The sequence below is a fragment of the Uranotaenia lowii genome, chromosome 2, assembly GCF_029784155.1.
Source record: "Uranotaenia lowii strain MFRU-FL chromosome 2, ASM2978415v1, whole genome shotgun sequence".
NCBI classification, from domain to species: Eukaryota; Metazoa; Arthropoda; class Insecta; order Diptera; family Culicidae; genus Uranotaenia; species Uranotaenia lowii.
In genome coordinates, this window is record NC_073692.1 from 306,645,066 (window position 1) to 306,662,673 (window position 17,608).

Here is a 17,608-nt window from a genome sequence, read left to right on the forward strand (position 1 = left end):
AAAAATAAAAAATAACGGTCTATCAGTTAGAAGAGCACTCGCTATAATTTCGAGCTCTAGAGAGAACCTATGCAGTTTTATACGCCAGACTTTCAATGTAAAAAAAATCGAAATAATGAACAATAAAATTTGAAATCATTTTGAGAAAATAAAGACAAAATCAGAAACTCGGTCACAAAATATCAATCAAAAATCAGCATAAATATCCAGCTTCTTGCTTTAGTAAATTCTCTGGTCCAAATGTTAGCTAAGTATAAAGTTAGGTTTTCTCTTACTTATTTCATGTCTCTAATAATTATCTTTTATATTCACGTGTGATTTTTATCAAAAAGGGAAAAACTTCAACAAAAATTCGGCTCTTTGACACTTTAAAATTACGAATTTATTTTTCCTTTCTGGATTTGAACTATACATATTGTCAAATTCACTGTTTATAACCACTACTTGCTGAATTAAGTGTACACTGAAGAGGAGCGAATCCCATAATAGCTCTAAACGTATGGTCGTCTGATAAAAAAGTTATAATGATTCCAAAATTTTCCGAAAATTAATTCATAAAAAATCTATCGCGGCGACAAACAAAACATCCAAATTAAAGAAAAGTAAATTAGGATTCATGTAAGATGCATGTAAGATTTATAAAGGATAATTTTTCGATGATTTTAGTAGAGACCCATAGAACTGAGTTAAAATTTTAAGTAAGTCAAAGTTAGGATCTGCTCGCAAAAGCGAAACGATTGCCAACTCAACATTTATTGTTTTCAATCTGGTCAGACGAAATTTATCGGGTCTGCTAGTACGAATATAATATTATCAGATGCATCCAGTTCAAGTAAACAACGATCGAGCTAAGATGCCAATCTACGGAACCAATATCTTCTTGCATGGTGCAACCTAATATGCCACACCTGAATGGCAAATGACTCTTCCGATCGGGTAACCTATATCAAGCGGCTGTCTAGTTTGTAAAGCCAATTAGTTAGGAAGCAACTTGAGACCCTTTTCCAATTTCATTGCATTCATCGACGCTGTCCATCTTAATACTTACAGTTGAATAATCCTCAGCAGATACCGCTGCTTAGAATCGTCAGTCCACTTGGTCCAAACAGCAGCGTAGCACTTCAACTAGAGACAGCCAGTCCCAGCTCAAGATTGAATTTTACAACGTTCCGAGTGCCACCACCTTATTTTATTACAACAACCCGTTCCTCGCTCTAAAACATTCTGTGTCTTCGTTCGGCGACATGCAATTGCACTTTCTGCTGTTGCACTTTATCAAAATCTTCTTCCCTTCGCCGCTGCTTTCTGATCCGATGCTGCGATGAAGACGGAGGAAAAACTCCCTCGGGCAATAACAACCCACCTACAGATATGCTCACAAACACCCTTACTCAAACACTTGCAGCCGCCTCAAATGAAGCAGAAAAGCGCGCTCCACACTCGTTTTGTATCATCCCACAACACTGTTACTTCTACCAGGCGATGTACGTATTTTTTACTATTGTGTTTTCTTCTGTGCTCTCTCTTTATCTGCTCCCAGAACACCGCAACAAAAGGTAGTACTGAAATGGGACGCGTCCGTCGGGTGGTGTTTATAACACTGTAAATTTTCAACGGCGACAAAAGGCTACAACAGAGTAATTAATTTCATCGCTTTTCGCACACTTCACTTATAATTGCACACTTAATTAACTTTTCATCATTTTCTCCGACGAAGAAGCTGCCGCGCTTCCTGCCAACAACGGTTTTGAACCAATATCGCTTCGTACAGTCGGTCATCGGTGATCGGAAACGGAACAAGAAACGCCACCACCATCATCAAGTTGGCGTCAAGTGAAGACCCTTGCACAGCCACTTGTAAATCGGAATTATCCACTTTTCTTCACTTCACTTCTCGTGCTGATTTCCCATAAACTCGTCTTTCTTCCACCACCATTTAATCCTGGCGATGATCGCGAAATCGTAAATCTTTGTTTTATGATGAATTTTTACGGACCTTTGCACTTTGTGTCATTGGATGTTGGTTTTTTTTTTGGTTCTCTTTCCATCAATTTCTGGATCATTGGTTTGGTGCTTCGTCTCTCAAACGCTAAGCGAGGACAATGAAAAATCACGTTAGTCAGATTTCGGAAACATGAGATTTGCCTGCCTACACAATCACAATAAACAGCTTCAGCAGCTTGTTGGGCAAAATCTCTTCCACTCAAATTCGAGGTTTAGTTTTTCAAAGAATTAGATACTCACTTCACTTTAAATTAACATTTCCTTAAAGTTCTCGGATCGTGCGAATCTGTTAGAGATTAGGAAAAGACAACTATTAGGTACGTTTTTTGAGTATATTTCAATGAAGCAAAAAAAAATCTAATAATGAAAATTTGGATGCTCCACTATCTTTTGTAGCCACGTTCTATGCCTTTACCGAATCAAATCGAAGTTATAACGGGTAAAATTCATGAATTTTACGCAACGAAAATTGTATTGTGGATCAAATTATTCGTTCGCTTTACGCTAGATGAGGCAGATTGAAATTGGTTGCAGAATTTTTTTACTTTTCGACAAAAAACTGAGCAGTTTCTGTAAAAAGTTGTAACCATTTAAGATAAAAATTCATGTCCGAACCAAACAAAACGACAAAACTATTATTTTATGTTTAAGGCATGTTCAGATTGATGAAATTTGCAAACTTGTTAAACTTGTTTATAACTGACAGAAGAAGAAAATTCTATAACTTTGTCTCAATGTTAATAACATTGCATACTTAAAGGCGCTACTTTCTGTAATTAAGATAAAATTAATTATATTGGCCCTTTTCTTCAGACATTTGTTGGATAAATATTAGTTATTGGGTAAATATTAGTAATCTCGAAATCAGCAATGATCACGATCAATTCAGAAAAAGAATATACCGTTTTTAACTTTAGGGATTATATTGAACCCATAATCAACATTTTAGATAACTTTTTCTGAAAAAAGTTGAGAGTTTTCCATTGCTTTGGAAATATGGTATTTTGAAGTACATATTACGCTCGAACGATTGATATATTGAAACAAATATTTTGGTTATAATTTTTCCATGTAAGGAACATTTTAAAGTGATGAAAAAAGATCTTAAAGTCAAATTTGGTGAAATTTTTCAAACAAAGTTCAATTACTCAAACAATTATTTTGTTAAAAATTGTTGAGCTTTAAGCTCAACTCCATTTGACACATTTTTCTAGAACATTTGATCTTTCTAGGACAGTGGTCGGCAACCTTTCAAGTCGGAAGAGCCAAAAACTCAAAAATTTTAGATGTTTTGAAGATTGAAAGAGCCACATTGAAGATTGATTGTTTTTGTTTTAATAAAATTAAAAAAAAAATGATTGATCAAGGAATATAAGGTTCACGAAAACAACATTTAAACCATTGAAGTTTTTTTCTTAACTCTTCTCACAAATCTGTTTGTGATTATTATTAAGTAGGTACATGGATTCTCTTCTGGTTTGTCAACTCTTCTAAGATGGATTTATTTTATGGAAATTTTAATGTGTTGGCAAATATTTGGTCAAGAAAATCCATACCATGCCTAAATGAATACTTTGCATGATGTTAGAGTGAAACATTTGGACATATTAACATATTCAGAATATTAATAATTTCTTAGGCAAAGAAAGGCTTTTAAAACCTTTGTTGGAAAATAAATTTCCTTGAAATAATCAAAATTTTTCGTGACATTTACCCAGTTTAAACTAATCTCTTAAAAAATCCAGAAGTAGGAGTTTTCAAGATTTGTGAAGTCAAGCGAACATACTTTCAGAATTTAATGCATCTGTTAAATTCAAAATATCACTTGTCAAGAATGATTCTTCAGAATTGTGCGTTCAATTGAACAAAAAATAAAATTCAATGCATTGTAGATTATTTATCAATGTTTGATCAACCTCAAATAACTGGAAAAAAATCTTTTGTTTGATCAGTATATTTTATTTTTAAATGCTATCTCCTACTTTTCATTCGAAATTCGTGGAAAATAATAAAGAAACAGTAGATTTTAAATGACAGGATCGGTTCCAGGAATTTTTTAATGTTGCGAAAAAAAATCAAAACGAAGAAAAAAATGTCCGTTACTGAAATTTTGTTCAAAATTTGTGAGCATTTTGCAACTCTTAGCTACAGGACTTAAAGATTTGCTTTTTTTTAATATTTAAAAAACATATAATTTAAATTAAAATACATAATTTTTCAAAAAAAAAACTGCATCAATCTAAACTGCATTTGAAAAGCTATTAAACTATTTTTTGTAATTTTCAAACCTTCGTTTTGAAATTTTGAATATGAATTTTATGTATCTTTTCACTTTTTAACCCTTTATGTCATAAAGACCTATTTTCTGTACGTATCCAGGTCGGGCAAATTCGGACAATGGGTTTCCAAATTGTTAAATTCAAATCCGGGAAATATCTGGGCAAATTAAACAAAAATCTTTATATTTTCCAAAAAAGATAAGAGAAAAGATCAAAATAAAAACATAAAAAAAAATTTTATCAAGGCACATCCCGCTGATGTTTAAATCTTATCTCAAAATACCAAAACTTGTATGTGAATTCATTTCGCTAAACAAGTTTAATATATGGAATTTCGCAAAAATTATTAATAATACAAAAGAAAACCGGGGTTTTAGTCTATTTTTAGGTAACTGGACCGCACCCAATTTTTACTTTCAAAATACGGGCAAGCCCGGTTAAAACCAGGCAATCTTATGAGGTATACTTGTAGGCAGGGCCGTAGGAAGAACCGCCTCATAGGGGGGGGGGGGGATTGGTCACCAATTTTTTTCTATGATACTTTTTCTCGAACAATTAATGAATAATACAAATTAAAAAGTTTTTTTTATTTTCATATTTTACGGTTTCCCTTAGTAATAAAAAAGGTAACTTTAAATCTTTGAATTTGCAAAAAAATAAGGTTAGCTTATTTGATTTCAGCATAGCGGTTCAAATCTGATTCTTGAAAACTTATTCAAATTCGAGATTTTAGTTTGAAATTTGGGGTTTGAAAAAACTGCAATATTAACAATGTTCAACAATACATTAAAAATATGAATATGGAATGCCATTTGTTTTGCAGAAAAATTACAAAAACTTTTTTTTATTGAAAATCAATACATAAAAATCATGGTGATGATTTAAAAAAATAAAAAAAGATTCAAAAGATGCCAAATAAACTAAAGTTGTACCTTAAATATGTAATTTTCAGCTGAATTATGTACCGTAAAATTGGGTGAATAGAGACGAAAATGTGAAAAATTGTTGTTATCCGAATATCAAGCATTCTACACATTATTTTTTCTCTTTTCATGACCACGTTCCTTGATTTATTGCGTTAAAAAACATAAATTTAATTTACTTCATGTTACTTAAATAAATTTGAAAAAAGTTTTTTGAAGCATAATAAATTCACCAAATTTCATACCACGACAAGTTGTTTAGCATTACTTCAAATAGTGATGTGACATGTCTAAAATTATTGTATATAGTATAAAATTCTTTCAACATGTTTTTGGTGAAAAAAGAAACGATAACACTAGTTTACAAAATTTAGAAAAAATCGTGAACTCGATTAACTGACCAACATTTTTAATGTAAAATCGGGCGCTGAATCCGAAAATAAAATTCAAAAAAATCTCAGTAGAACCGTTTTTGAGTTATGCTCCAAATATGAAATTTCAGAAAAACTGAAAAAGTTCTTGTACTTAGATTAAAATATCTCTGACGGCATAACAGTAATTTGAAATCCCTCTTTTGCATATTGAAGGTGAACAAATTTTCTATCGATCATCTGAACACTGTTTTTGCGTTTGACCAACAGTATTGTTGATATTAGTGGCTTTATGAGAAAAAAAATTATAAAAAACGCATTTTTTTAGCAAAAATTTTGTTTCAACGAAAGTTTTAGACTCAATGGTAAAAAAAATCGGATTTTCTTTTGCCCTTGAATGTCAATCTAAAACAAATATTTCAAGTGGTTGTTTATAAAAATCGGTTGAAAATTGAAGAAGTTTTGGCTACTTTAACATAACTTTAATTTTTGCATTTTTTAATAATTTAACGAACCGCAGTACACTTATCACAGTATAGGAAGAATAGCACATGGTAAATCTCACTCGCTCCAAGTCAAAATTATTTATTAGCTTACCAGAAGGTCACATGCCAAGTTTCAGGAAGATCTGACCATAGGGAGGGGTTGCTTGAGTCTCAACGGTGAATAAAATTTTAAGGTTTTCTGCCGGGGAGGAACACAAAATGCTGGTTTTTCATCAATAACTTTTTTCATCACTAGCCGATTGTTTTTTATGGTTAATTTTTTTTGAAGCCTAAGTTGAGACAAATATTTCACCCGAAGACTGCAACACGATCGGACTTGAAGTAAAAAAGTTATTGCAGTTCAAAGGCCGCAAATTTTGTCCAACACGCAATGAGTACTTTTTACGCATTGCGTTTTATACATAGAATTTTCGACCAAAATACAATCTTTTTTTTTTTTTTTTATTTCTCTGAATGGCCCGCCACACTCCCCCACACCAAAAAACTCAAATGAGCTTCCTGGTAATGGACACTTCAGTTCTCAGCATGTCTGGCAGCAAAAAAGTTCAAAGTAATTAAAAAGAACGCGAGCAAATTACAAAAAAGTTAAGCATGCTGAGAACACAATATATTTTATTTTTAGAGCGGAAGAATGTAATAATATCAAAATGAATGTAAGCTAAAATAGTGAATCTCAGTGGAACAAGTGTTCCTTTGAAGAGATCCACTTCTCAATCAAAGTTGTTTAAAATATGAAACAAGTTAAAAAATTAAAAAAAAAAAAATTGTACTAAACTAAGTTTGATTTCAGAGAATTATACTAAACTAAAAACACACAAGTTAAAACCAATTATTATATACAAATTAAAAAAAAAAAAAAAGCTAGTTTGGTGATTCGTTGTTCAATGGTTTAATAGGTTCTTAAAGTATTGCATCAGTCTGGTCTTGAAAATATTTCTGTTATTTATTGTCTTCAATTCTTCTGGAAGATTATTGTACTTTGTTGGTCCGATAAAAGAAATTCTTTGTTGTCCTAGGCTTGTTGAAGAACTACTTCGTAGTAGATGATGAGATTGTCTAGTGTTGTGAATACGAATTCCCGCGGTAAATCTTAAGTTTTGAGATGTATATGAGGAATGCAAATTATCAAAAACATAAATACAAGTTTGGAAGTTACAAAGCTCAGTCAAAGGAAGCACATTATGAGAGCGGTTAGAGTACAACAAATTTGACGGGTAACGATAGGGAAGGTTGAAAATAGTTTTCAAACAACGATTCTGCAAAGTTTGTACACGATAGAGAAGAGATATAGAAGCCCTGCCCCACGCCGCTATTAAATAATTCAAGTGGGAATGAATGAACGCAAAATAAAATCGCAACATCACATGTCGCGGTACAAAATGTTTCACCCTCCATAAGACACCACTAAAAGATGATATCTTTTTGTGTAAATTATTAATATGCGATTTCCAAGAGAGCGTGTCATCCAAGGTTATTCCCAAGTACTTTAAACTGTTGACTTTTTCCAAAACATTGTTCCCAATTTTTGGGCTATTGTGAAGTGGGATTATTTTTCGGGAGGAACGGAATAACATGTATTTGGTTTTTGCTAAGTTTAGAGTAAGAAGATTTGAATTGAAATATTTGTGCAACGTATCTAGATCTTCTTCCATGTTTTTGACTATAGCTTTGGGACATTTTCCTGGGTAAAAAAGGGCAGTGTCATCAGCAAAAAGTCTTGGTGATCCATGCAGCGGTAGGTTACTTATGTCATTTATGTACAAAAGGAAAAGGAGGGGCCCTATGTTACTGCCTTGTGGAACTCCAACTTCAAGTTTTCCTAGGGAACTTGTTTCATCATCTATACGGACAAATTGTTGTCTTCCTGAAAGGTAACTGCGAATCAAGTTGTTCGTGATACCTCTTATGCCATAACACTCAAGTTTTTTTAAAAGTACTTCATGATCCAAAGTATCGAATGCTTTTTTAAGATCCAGAAAAAGGCCACCAACATTTTTTTTCTTATCAATGTTGTCGATAACAGAATCCAAAAGTTCACATATAGCAGTTAGCGTACTTGAACCGGATCTAAACCCATACTGATGGTTGTAAAGAATATTGTTGTTGTTCAAAAAAGGGTTGATTCTTCCGATCAATAGTTTCTCGAACACTTTACTTAGAACGCTCAAATTAGAAACGGGACGGTAATTGGTAACATTTGTTGGATCACCAGATTTAAAGATTGGAGTTACTTTTGCAGTTTTTAAACAATCAGGATAAGTTCCTGTTTCCAAAATGTTGTTGAAGCATTCAGCGAGAATTGGTCCGAAGAGCTCACTATGTTTTTTCAATAAACTCGTAGAAATGTTATCCGGCCCACAACTTTTTTTTATTTTTTAACGACTGGATAGTAAGAGAAACTTCATTTGACGATGTCGGGTGTAAGAACAACGAATAAGGAGTTCGATTCATGTTTGTTAATAGATTGTAGGATGGATCGACAGTTATTTTCCCAGCTAATGATTTACCAATGTCTGTGAAAAAATCATTAAAGGACTGGCAAACTAGATGCTTGTTTTCTATTAGGGCATCATTAATTTTAAGAGCTATCGCGCTGTTATTTTTCGTTTTACCTAAAATTGAGTTAATGTTTTTCCATAACTTTGAGTGAGGAGTATTATTTAGAAGTTTCTCATAGTATGATCGTTTACAATTTCGCTTTTTCAATTCAACTTTTTTTGAAATGTGAGCAAGAAGTTCTTTCAGGTGCTGACTTTCGGGGTTCCGTTTAACTCTTTTGATGTAATTATTCTTCAACCTCATGAGAAACCATAAGTCGAAACACATCCAGGGGCAACAGTTACCTTTTAACTTAGCATATTTCGTTACTTTCTTTGAACATGCCTCAAACATAGAATTGTAAGTGGCAGTTAAGTTTGTTAAGCAGGAGTTAGCGTCTTCAACAAGAGTTAAATTCCTCAAATAATTCCTAAAAATTTCGTTTAATTTCGTATGATTTGTGATAGTTTTAACGAGTTGAATATTTTTCCTTTCAGAGATAAGATCAAAGGTGGTAATAACTATACAGTGGTCACTAACATCGTTGAATATTGTATCGTTTTTAACCCTCATAATATCATCCATTTTACAAACAACATGGTCCAAAATATTATTACTTCTTGGTCTTGTTGGAAAACTATTAGTGCACAAGAAGTTGAAAGATTCAAGAAATGTTTTATATTTTGCTACAGCGTTATTATTTGTCAAGTTCATAGGAATGTTGAAATCACCAACGAAGAAACATGAATGTTTATCAGGAACAGTAGAAAAGAGAGATTCAAGATGATCATAAAATGTATTCAAAGGTAACGATGGAGGCCTGTAGATGCTATGTACGTCAATAAACTCACCATTGATAGAAAGTTCAATACTTATGTTGTGAAACCCGTCTAAAGAAACGTTATTCAAAATTTTAAAATTCAAATTGTTCCTAACGTACAATGCCAAACCACCGTGCGATTGTTTCCTACAAGAAAACAAAGCAATATATCCCGGAATGTTATAAAGAGAACAGTTTTCCTCCTTCAACCACGTTTCACAAATTACTATAACGTCGATTACAACACAAGACTGATCAACAGTTTGTAAAATATTGTCAAATTTTGATAAATTATTCATTCCACATATGTTCCATTGTAAAATTCTTAGTTTTTTCAAATCATTTTTGTTTAAAATACAAGCATTAAAATCATCAATGTTATCATTATAATTATTAAGTATACTATCCATTTTTAAAAATAAGTCTATAAGAACAAAAGAAGTAGAAACTAATACTCATTGTCTTTTACGTTTTGGTGAAGGAGTAGCATGTTCAACAGAGGTTAAAAATTTAGACACAAGACGGGCGATATCGTTTCTATTTTTTATAATTTCAGGTTTAGAGTTTTCATCCTTTTTAACTAAAATAGCACCACCTCTACCGGGCCATATATATTTTATATCAAGAAGCTCCTGAGATTCCCGAATTTCGTTTAAAAGCTCCAAAGTAAATGATGTTAATTCATCGCGTATGGTTGCATAACTAGAATTTCCGTTGACTAAAAACAAAGGATCAATCTGTGCTGAGTTGAGTTTTCCAAACTGACGTTTTTTAAAGAAGATTGCTTCCTTAGTTGCTTCGTTTTTGAAAATAATTTTTAACGGGGGTACGGAATTAGATTTTCCAAAATTCAATCTCTTCGCTTGTTCGATCTGATCAGGCTTCAACTCATATCCTATCGTCTGACAAACTTTGCAGGCCAATATTGCAGGATCTTCGTTGCCAACGACTGGAAGTCCAAATATCATAGCGTTTTTAGAAATCGACTCTCGACTTACTTTATCTAAATGACTTTCTAATTTGTGAACCTTGGCAGTAAGAGCAGATTGCGAAAGCTTGAGATCAGAAACCTCAGTTTTGAGGCTCTCATTTTCGACTTTCAGGTCCTTAAAGTCTGACTGGATTTCGTCAAACTTTGCAGATAGAAAATCCTGAGAGGCCTCAATTGCTGAAGAAACTGATTCAACTTTGGATGTTAAAGTTTGGATTTCATTAGCGACCGCGCTTTGTACAGCAAGTTTTATATCATTTTTGATTGCGTCGACGATGTTTATTTGATTGGTTTGCATTCCTATAATTTTGGAGTAGATTTCAGCACAATCAGGTTTACAAAAAAAGTTTTGGTTTTTCATTCTACGTGCTGAACTGCCTAGAATGTTTCTACAACGCGGATGGACATTAGAAAAACAGTATGCACATATCAGAAAGACATTGGGGTTTGATTCGGTTCCTTGACAGTCAATGCATATGAAAACCTCTTTATCGGGATTCATTTTAATTTTTAGTTTCAATTCCAATTTCAGTTCCAAAATTTCAATTTCCAATTCAAACTGTAGCAAGAGCTTTAAGAAAAGAAGTAAACCAAATTTTTTTTAATTATTTCGCAAGCTTTTAAAAAAAAATAAATAAACAAAAGAAAACTAATTGAAAATTTACCTTGATTGAAGAATAACGTAAGCAAAATCTAAAGAAAATGTAATGTTAGAAAAAAAAAATATTAAGAATAGTAAAAATTGGCGGACACAAGTCTCAGTAATTCTTCTGAAACATAAGGCTACTTGTTTAATGCGTGTGAGCAAAGATCTTCGCACGAATCTACGCGAGGCTAGAAGAGCCCATTCAGCGTCAGATCAGGGTACGATAGTTGACGCGAGCAAAGTGCCATTCAGCGTCCACAGATGATCAAATAAACCTACGCAATAAATTAATGTCAGTTTACACAAATTTAGTCAGAGTAATAAAAGCGTAAAACATTCGAAGCAAAACACATAAAAAATATATATACACAGGCACAATTGCTAAGATCACTGCAGTGTGCTAGTAGATTAAGTCATCATCACGTTCCATCTACTAATGAATCTTTGAACCGCAATAACTTTTCTGTTTCAAATCCAATCGAGTTATAGTCTTCGGGTGAAATATTTGTCTCAACTTAGGCTTTGATAAAACCAACCATAAAAAACATTCAGCTAGTGATGAAAGAAGTTATTGATGAAAAACCTGTAGGTATTTTTCGTTCCTCCCAGGCAAAATACCACAAAATTCTATTCACGTTTGAGACTCAAGCAACCCCTCCCTATGGTCAGATCTTCCTGAAACTTGGCATGTGACCTTCTGGTAAGCTAATAAATAATTTTGACTTGGAGCGAGTGAGATTTATCATGTGTTATTCTTCCTATACTGTGATAAGTGTACTGCGGTTCGTTAAATTATGAAAAACTACAAAAAATACTATTATGGTAAAGTAGCCATAACTTCTTCAGTTTTCAACCGATTTTTATAAACAACCACTTGAAATCTTTGTTTTAAATTGAAATTTAAGCGCAAAAGAAAATCAGTCTTTTTAAATGCTACTATTGAGTATAAACCTTTGGTTGAAACAAAATTTTCTCTAAAAAAATGCGTTTTTTATAATTTTTTTTCTCATAAAGTCACTAATATTAACAATACTGTTGGTCAAACGCAAGAACAGTGTTCAGATGATCGATAGAAAATTTGTTCACCTTCAATAAGCAAAAGAGGGATTTCAAATTACTGTTATGCCGTCAGAGATATTTTAATCTAAGTACAAGAACTTTTTCAATTTTTCCGAAATTTCATATTTGGAGCATAGCTCAAAAACGGTTCTACTGAGATTTTTTTGAATTTCATTTTCGGGTTCAGCGCCCGATTTCACATAAGAAATGACCTTCAGTTTACTGAGTTCAAAAATGCTGTAAACTAGTGTAATTAATTTAAACTGCTTCGAACGGTGGCACGTTTTAACATAAAAGTGTTCAAAAGTGTTCAAAAACTCCCAAAATTGTGGAAAATAATGTAGACCTGAAGATAATTTACTTTTGAGATGATTATAGAAGCTTTCGCAGAAAGTCCAGGAAAAAAAATCTAACTTTTATTTGAATTTTTTGCCCCTTGAGCTAGGCACCAGCATTCTTCGAATATAAGTGTGGATGATTAAAAAGGTTATTGTAAAAATAAAAAAATATATATCTGCAAAGCGAAAACTTTGTACTGATTTGTCTTCTAAAATTAACGAAATTTTTACTTTGAGCAGTTTTTTATTACACGAGTTTCTCAATCGACAAGCAATTGTCACCCCACTTGGGGGAGAACGAAAATTAATGTTAAAAAATTGATAGTGAAAACCCTTTGAATTTTTTTACTATGATCAAGTTTTGTTCAGGGCAAAAAAGTACACAATCTCAAACTAATCGGGCGATAAATGAGCATCATTTCACAGAAATATTACGGAAATTGTCCCAATTCACCCCATTTAAGGTATTCAAAATGACTTGTCATCTTGATAATTAAATCTTGATTGTGAAACTCATTTACGAGCTGAATCTGAATCTGAATTTTTCATACATATTCGATTTAAATTAAAATTGTGCACCTGATCTCAGTATTCGATTTTCTTTATCTGTTTCCGAATTCCGATAAGAGTTCTGAAATATTCAGAAAAAAACGATTCCTGAATCTTTATTCCAAATCAGCGTTTCCATTACGAGCCAAGAATGGAAATTTGTTTCAGACTTTCAACCACGAATTTATAATTTTAATTCTATCGGTTTCAGTCAATTATTTTTATTATAAATATAAATCCGAATAGCAAATTTGAATTAAAATGAGAATAAAATGAAAACATCATCAACATGATTCTTAGTATAAGAAATTATTTTTAAAGATTTAAAAAATATTTGGATTGAGAACTTTGAATAGATACCAAACAAAAACTTTCTAATTTTTCATTTCATGTTTGGAAACTATTTTTTAAACATTTAAAAGGCATGTGAGTCTCGAAGATCATTATTCAAATTGTGAATGAAATGCAAAACCAAATTCGAACGATTGAAAAACAGTTTTCTCTTCTCTTTTTTAATAATGATTCGAAGCGAAAGTCTAAATTTCCAACTGGATATCGAATCCAAAATATGAAAACAAAACATCAATTAAGATTTTGATAATATGGAACCAAAACTGCCGGAATGAGTTAAATCTCCTTTGATATTTAATGTTCAGAAATGAGTTTCTATCAACAAACAAGAAAATTTTGAAAAACTGAAGCAGAACTCTGAACCTGTGATTAATTTCCGAGGTTTTGGCATTATCTCTAAGTAAAATTTGTTACTCTTGAATAATCTTACTCAATGATCAAAATATGATTAAAAATTTCAAAATTTGAGTGTAGAGTAGAATACATTACTTGCTTTTCTGGACTCTCATGAGAGGGGGGGGGGGGAAACCCCAAACCCCCCACCTCACCCCCCCCCCCCCCCCCGTTCCTACGGCCATGCTTGTTCGTTTTCAATTAAAATAAATAGGATTAGATTGAGGTGACTTTTCTCATATTTTAATGTTTTTATGCGTCAAAATTGTAAAAGTTTTCGAAATGATTGATTATTTGAAGTACTATTTTATAATTATCAACTCATCTTTTTTCAAAGAGGGTGTATTCAGCGGTGTGTAGACTCGCTTCGGAAAGAATCATTCGGCTGATTTTTTCCGAGTTTAACTTGTTGTGTGCAGATTGATTTTATCTTCGTTCCAATCATGACGTGATTGCACACAAAACGAAGAGAACAGTTCCGAATTGATGTTTTCCATGCCTCGCAGGAATAAAATCACACCAACGAAACAACAGAACGAAGCTTACCGTACACGAATGCTCACGAGCGATCGTTGCCCGACGGGCCGAGTTAACATTCCTCGAACCCTTCTCTCGCTCGTTTCCCGTTCCCTTGTATCTATCAGTTTTAGCAACGCCCCCATGCGTTGTCCGATTGATGTGTTCGGCTGCCGAACGAACGTTCGCTTTGCTGATGTTTCCCCCGATGGCTGTTTACTCCTGCCGAGTTTACCCGAAGCTTACTTCCTGATGCTTTCCGAGTTGAACTTTAGATAGCATCATTGCAGATTGAGTTTAACGAAATAAAATCGTTCTGCAAAGAAGGGCAAAGTGCGAGTATGTAGACTCGCGATTTTACCATCTCTGCAAATATTATAAGTGCTTCAAATATAAAACTTAATTATGGTTACGTTGTTTAATAACAAAACAGAGGCTATCTAGGAACAACGTTTTGTAAATAATAGAGTTTGATTTTCCTGTTAGTTGAAAATAAATAATATGGTTTTAGTTTTTGTTGTTTTAAAACAACAGCTATTCTTTGTATTTACGGTTAGGAATGAATTAAATTTTGATCTATCTGCTGATGCTTCAAAAATAGGTAGTTAAAAGCTTAAAAGCAAAAGCATTTGTTCCTTTCCACTTGTTCCTACAGCGGATGCAATCTTCAAAGTTTTACTTCTGAAATCTCGTGTTCCAGGTCACAAGACTCAAATATAAGTTTAGGACAATTTTCTAAAATTTTATTGTAAAACATATCCTGATGTTTGAGCAGTGAGCTAAAGAGCCGCAGCTTTACATCCAAAGAGCCGCATGCGGCTCGCGAGCCGCAGGTTGCCGACCTATGTTCTAGGACATTCCAGTTTCGAGATATAAATAGCTAAGGAATCAAGTATCCCCAGAGATCAAGTATCCTCACTTTCCCTATTGAAATAAGTTATTAGTAAAAAAAACAATGCTACCCCTTTCGTTGCGTCAAATCAGGAGTAAAACCCTGTTGCCACAGAAAAAATCGCGATCTAAATTCGAAAATTGGATCAGATTGAGAAAAAAATAAAACGATAGTTATACCTTGATATATGGCTTACACTTAAACATTTTTTTTAACACATTGCAGACCAAACACGAGATATCTCTTTTTTTCGTTTGCTACGAGTGTGTTACGCTTAGAAGCATAACTAAAAAATTTACAAAACTCGGGTCAGAGGATTCTGAGGAATAGAATGCCGAATTTCGATATTTTCCGGCTAAGATTTTGTCGCGGTCCTTAATATGTTAAAACTGGTTGTTACATTAAATTTGATTAAAAAATTATTTTTTCTTTAGAATACTTAGTGTAAAAGCGAAAAACGTCAAAGAATCTATAACACCATACAATTAAAAAAAACGCCCCGAAATGAATCTTTTTCGCAACTCTTATCATTTTGAACATCCGTTTCGCTAACTGTTGACAGTAGTAAAATCATCGGCGAAGAAATAACACATTTTGAAACAAAAGGACAACTATCTGAAAATTTACGAGAAGCCAGCTTACAAACTTCTATCGCTGGTGAAAAATCTTTCTCAATTATTTCAAATTTTACAGCATGGATCAGTCAAGTTTTTCGGTTTAAGTACCTAGTGTTTGGGTTTTGGATTTCATAATTGCTAATTGAATTTTGTAATCATTAAAAAAATGTTTTGCAAAACTACTACCTAAAATTTAAAAAAAAAATCCGTATAGATAAGTTTTCGTACGCAAAAGAATAGAGATGAGCAAATGGCGGCCCGCGACGGTTTTATAAGTCTTAACTTTTTTCTACCATGGATTGTTAAGGAAATTTATATGATTTGATCAAAAATAAAAGAAATGTGTCACATTTTTGATACACCCAACACCGTAATCCAGAGAACAGATTGCAAAAATCTCAGCACAATGTTTGCCTCTGTTTTAATCATATTACACGAACACAACTAGAGGAAGAAATGTCAAAAATCCTTCAAAAATATCAATAGTGATAAAACACAGGAAACAAAGCAAGAAGATTCGATACAAATACCGCCTGAAGGTTGATTTTTTGAAGAAGTGAGAACTCAAATTAAAATTATGTGTAAGACGCCTTTTTTTAGTGTAGATAGAAATTTGAATTAATAGTAAAATCCAGTCATAGTGAAACTAAACCAAAACTAAAAATCCGGATAGTATGCTTTCACATAAAGCACAGAAACACCGACCGTTTTGTGAGTACAACATAACACTAATTGAACCAACAAACACTATTTAAAAATTGTAAAACACATTATAACACTTGTAAAATCCCTGAAGATGGTGTTAAACGACGTCGAAGTAGAAATAAATATTGTTCGTTTCTAAAAATGTGACTGATATGCCGGAAAAATTTGTTTATTTGTTTATTCAATCAACAGACCAAGTATAGGTCCAAATGACGACTTAAAGTTAAAGTTACATAAAATTTACATCTAATTAACGATTTCTTGATATTCTTAAAACATTTCTTCGGAAAACATTCCGCGAATCGTCGAAGTCGAAGAGCTCGGAAAAGCAGTTGAACGTTTTCATTACACCGATGAATGCACTATTGGCTCCATAGTTGTTCAATCGAATGGGGACATACAGTTGAAGGTCCTGGTTTTTCAGTCCATGGGGTCTCACACTAAGAGGAATAGCTTCCAGTAGCGTAGGACAATCGATACGCGATGTCAGTAGATCGGCGACAAAAGAAGCTCGTGTTGCATTTCTTCGGGCTTGAAGAGTATCCATGTCTATAAGACGACATCGATGTTCGTAGCTTGGTATGTGGAACGGGTCTTGCCAGTTAAGGTGTCTGAGGGCATAACGCAAAAAGTGCCTCTGGATAGCCTCGAGCCGCTCATTACCGTTCTGGTAGTAAGGACACCAGACAGAAATGGCGTCAGTTTGAGACTTAGCAGCAAAACTTTCGTGTACATAGGAGGTGAATGTCAACAGGTTAGTTGTCGTAGAGCGTTTGGGCATAAAACCGTGCTGATCGATTGAAAAACTTTGCTTACGAGAAAATCGGATCCATGACGACTAATTCGAATAGTTTGGAGATTGCACATAAAGCAGAAATTCCTCTATGTTTGTTGATATCTCTCCGATCCCCCTTTTTATGGACTGGAAACATGTAGGCTACTTTCCACAGTGAAGGGTAGGTGGCTCTGTCAAGAGAAGCTTGAAAGGTCAGGTCAGGTGTCAGTAAAACAGGAATAAATCGTTTTAAAAAGGTAGATGGTATACCGTCCGGGCCAGTAGAGAGGGAGTTTTTGAGCTTTGCCGCTGCTTTAGATATGACCGCATCCTCT

General features: G+C 33.4%; 1 protein-coding gene across 3 annotated transcripts in view; it reads right to left on the bottom strand.

Annotated features, from left to right (window-relative positions):
- LOC129745053 (somatostatin receptor type 2-like) overlaps window positions 1-17,608 on the bottom strand; it is a 326,740-nt gene that overhangs the window by 281,052 nt on the left and 28,080 nt on the right. For all 3 annotated transcript variants that reach the window (XM_055737876.1, XM_055737874.1, XM_055737875.1), the window contains one exon: window positions 1,049-2,290. The gene's annotated coding sequence lies outside the window, so the exon portion shown is untranslated. The remainder of the gene's footprint in view (window positions 1-1,048; window positions 2,291-17,608) is intronic.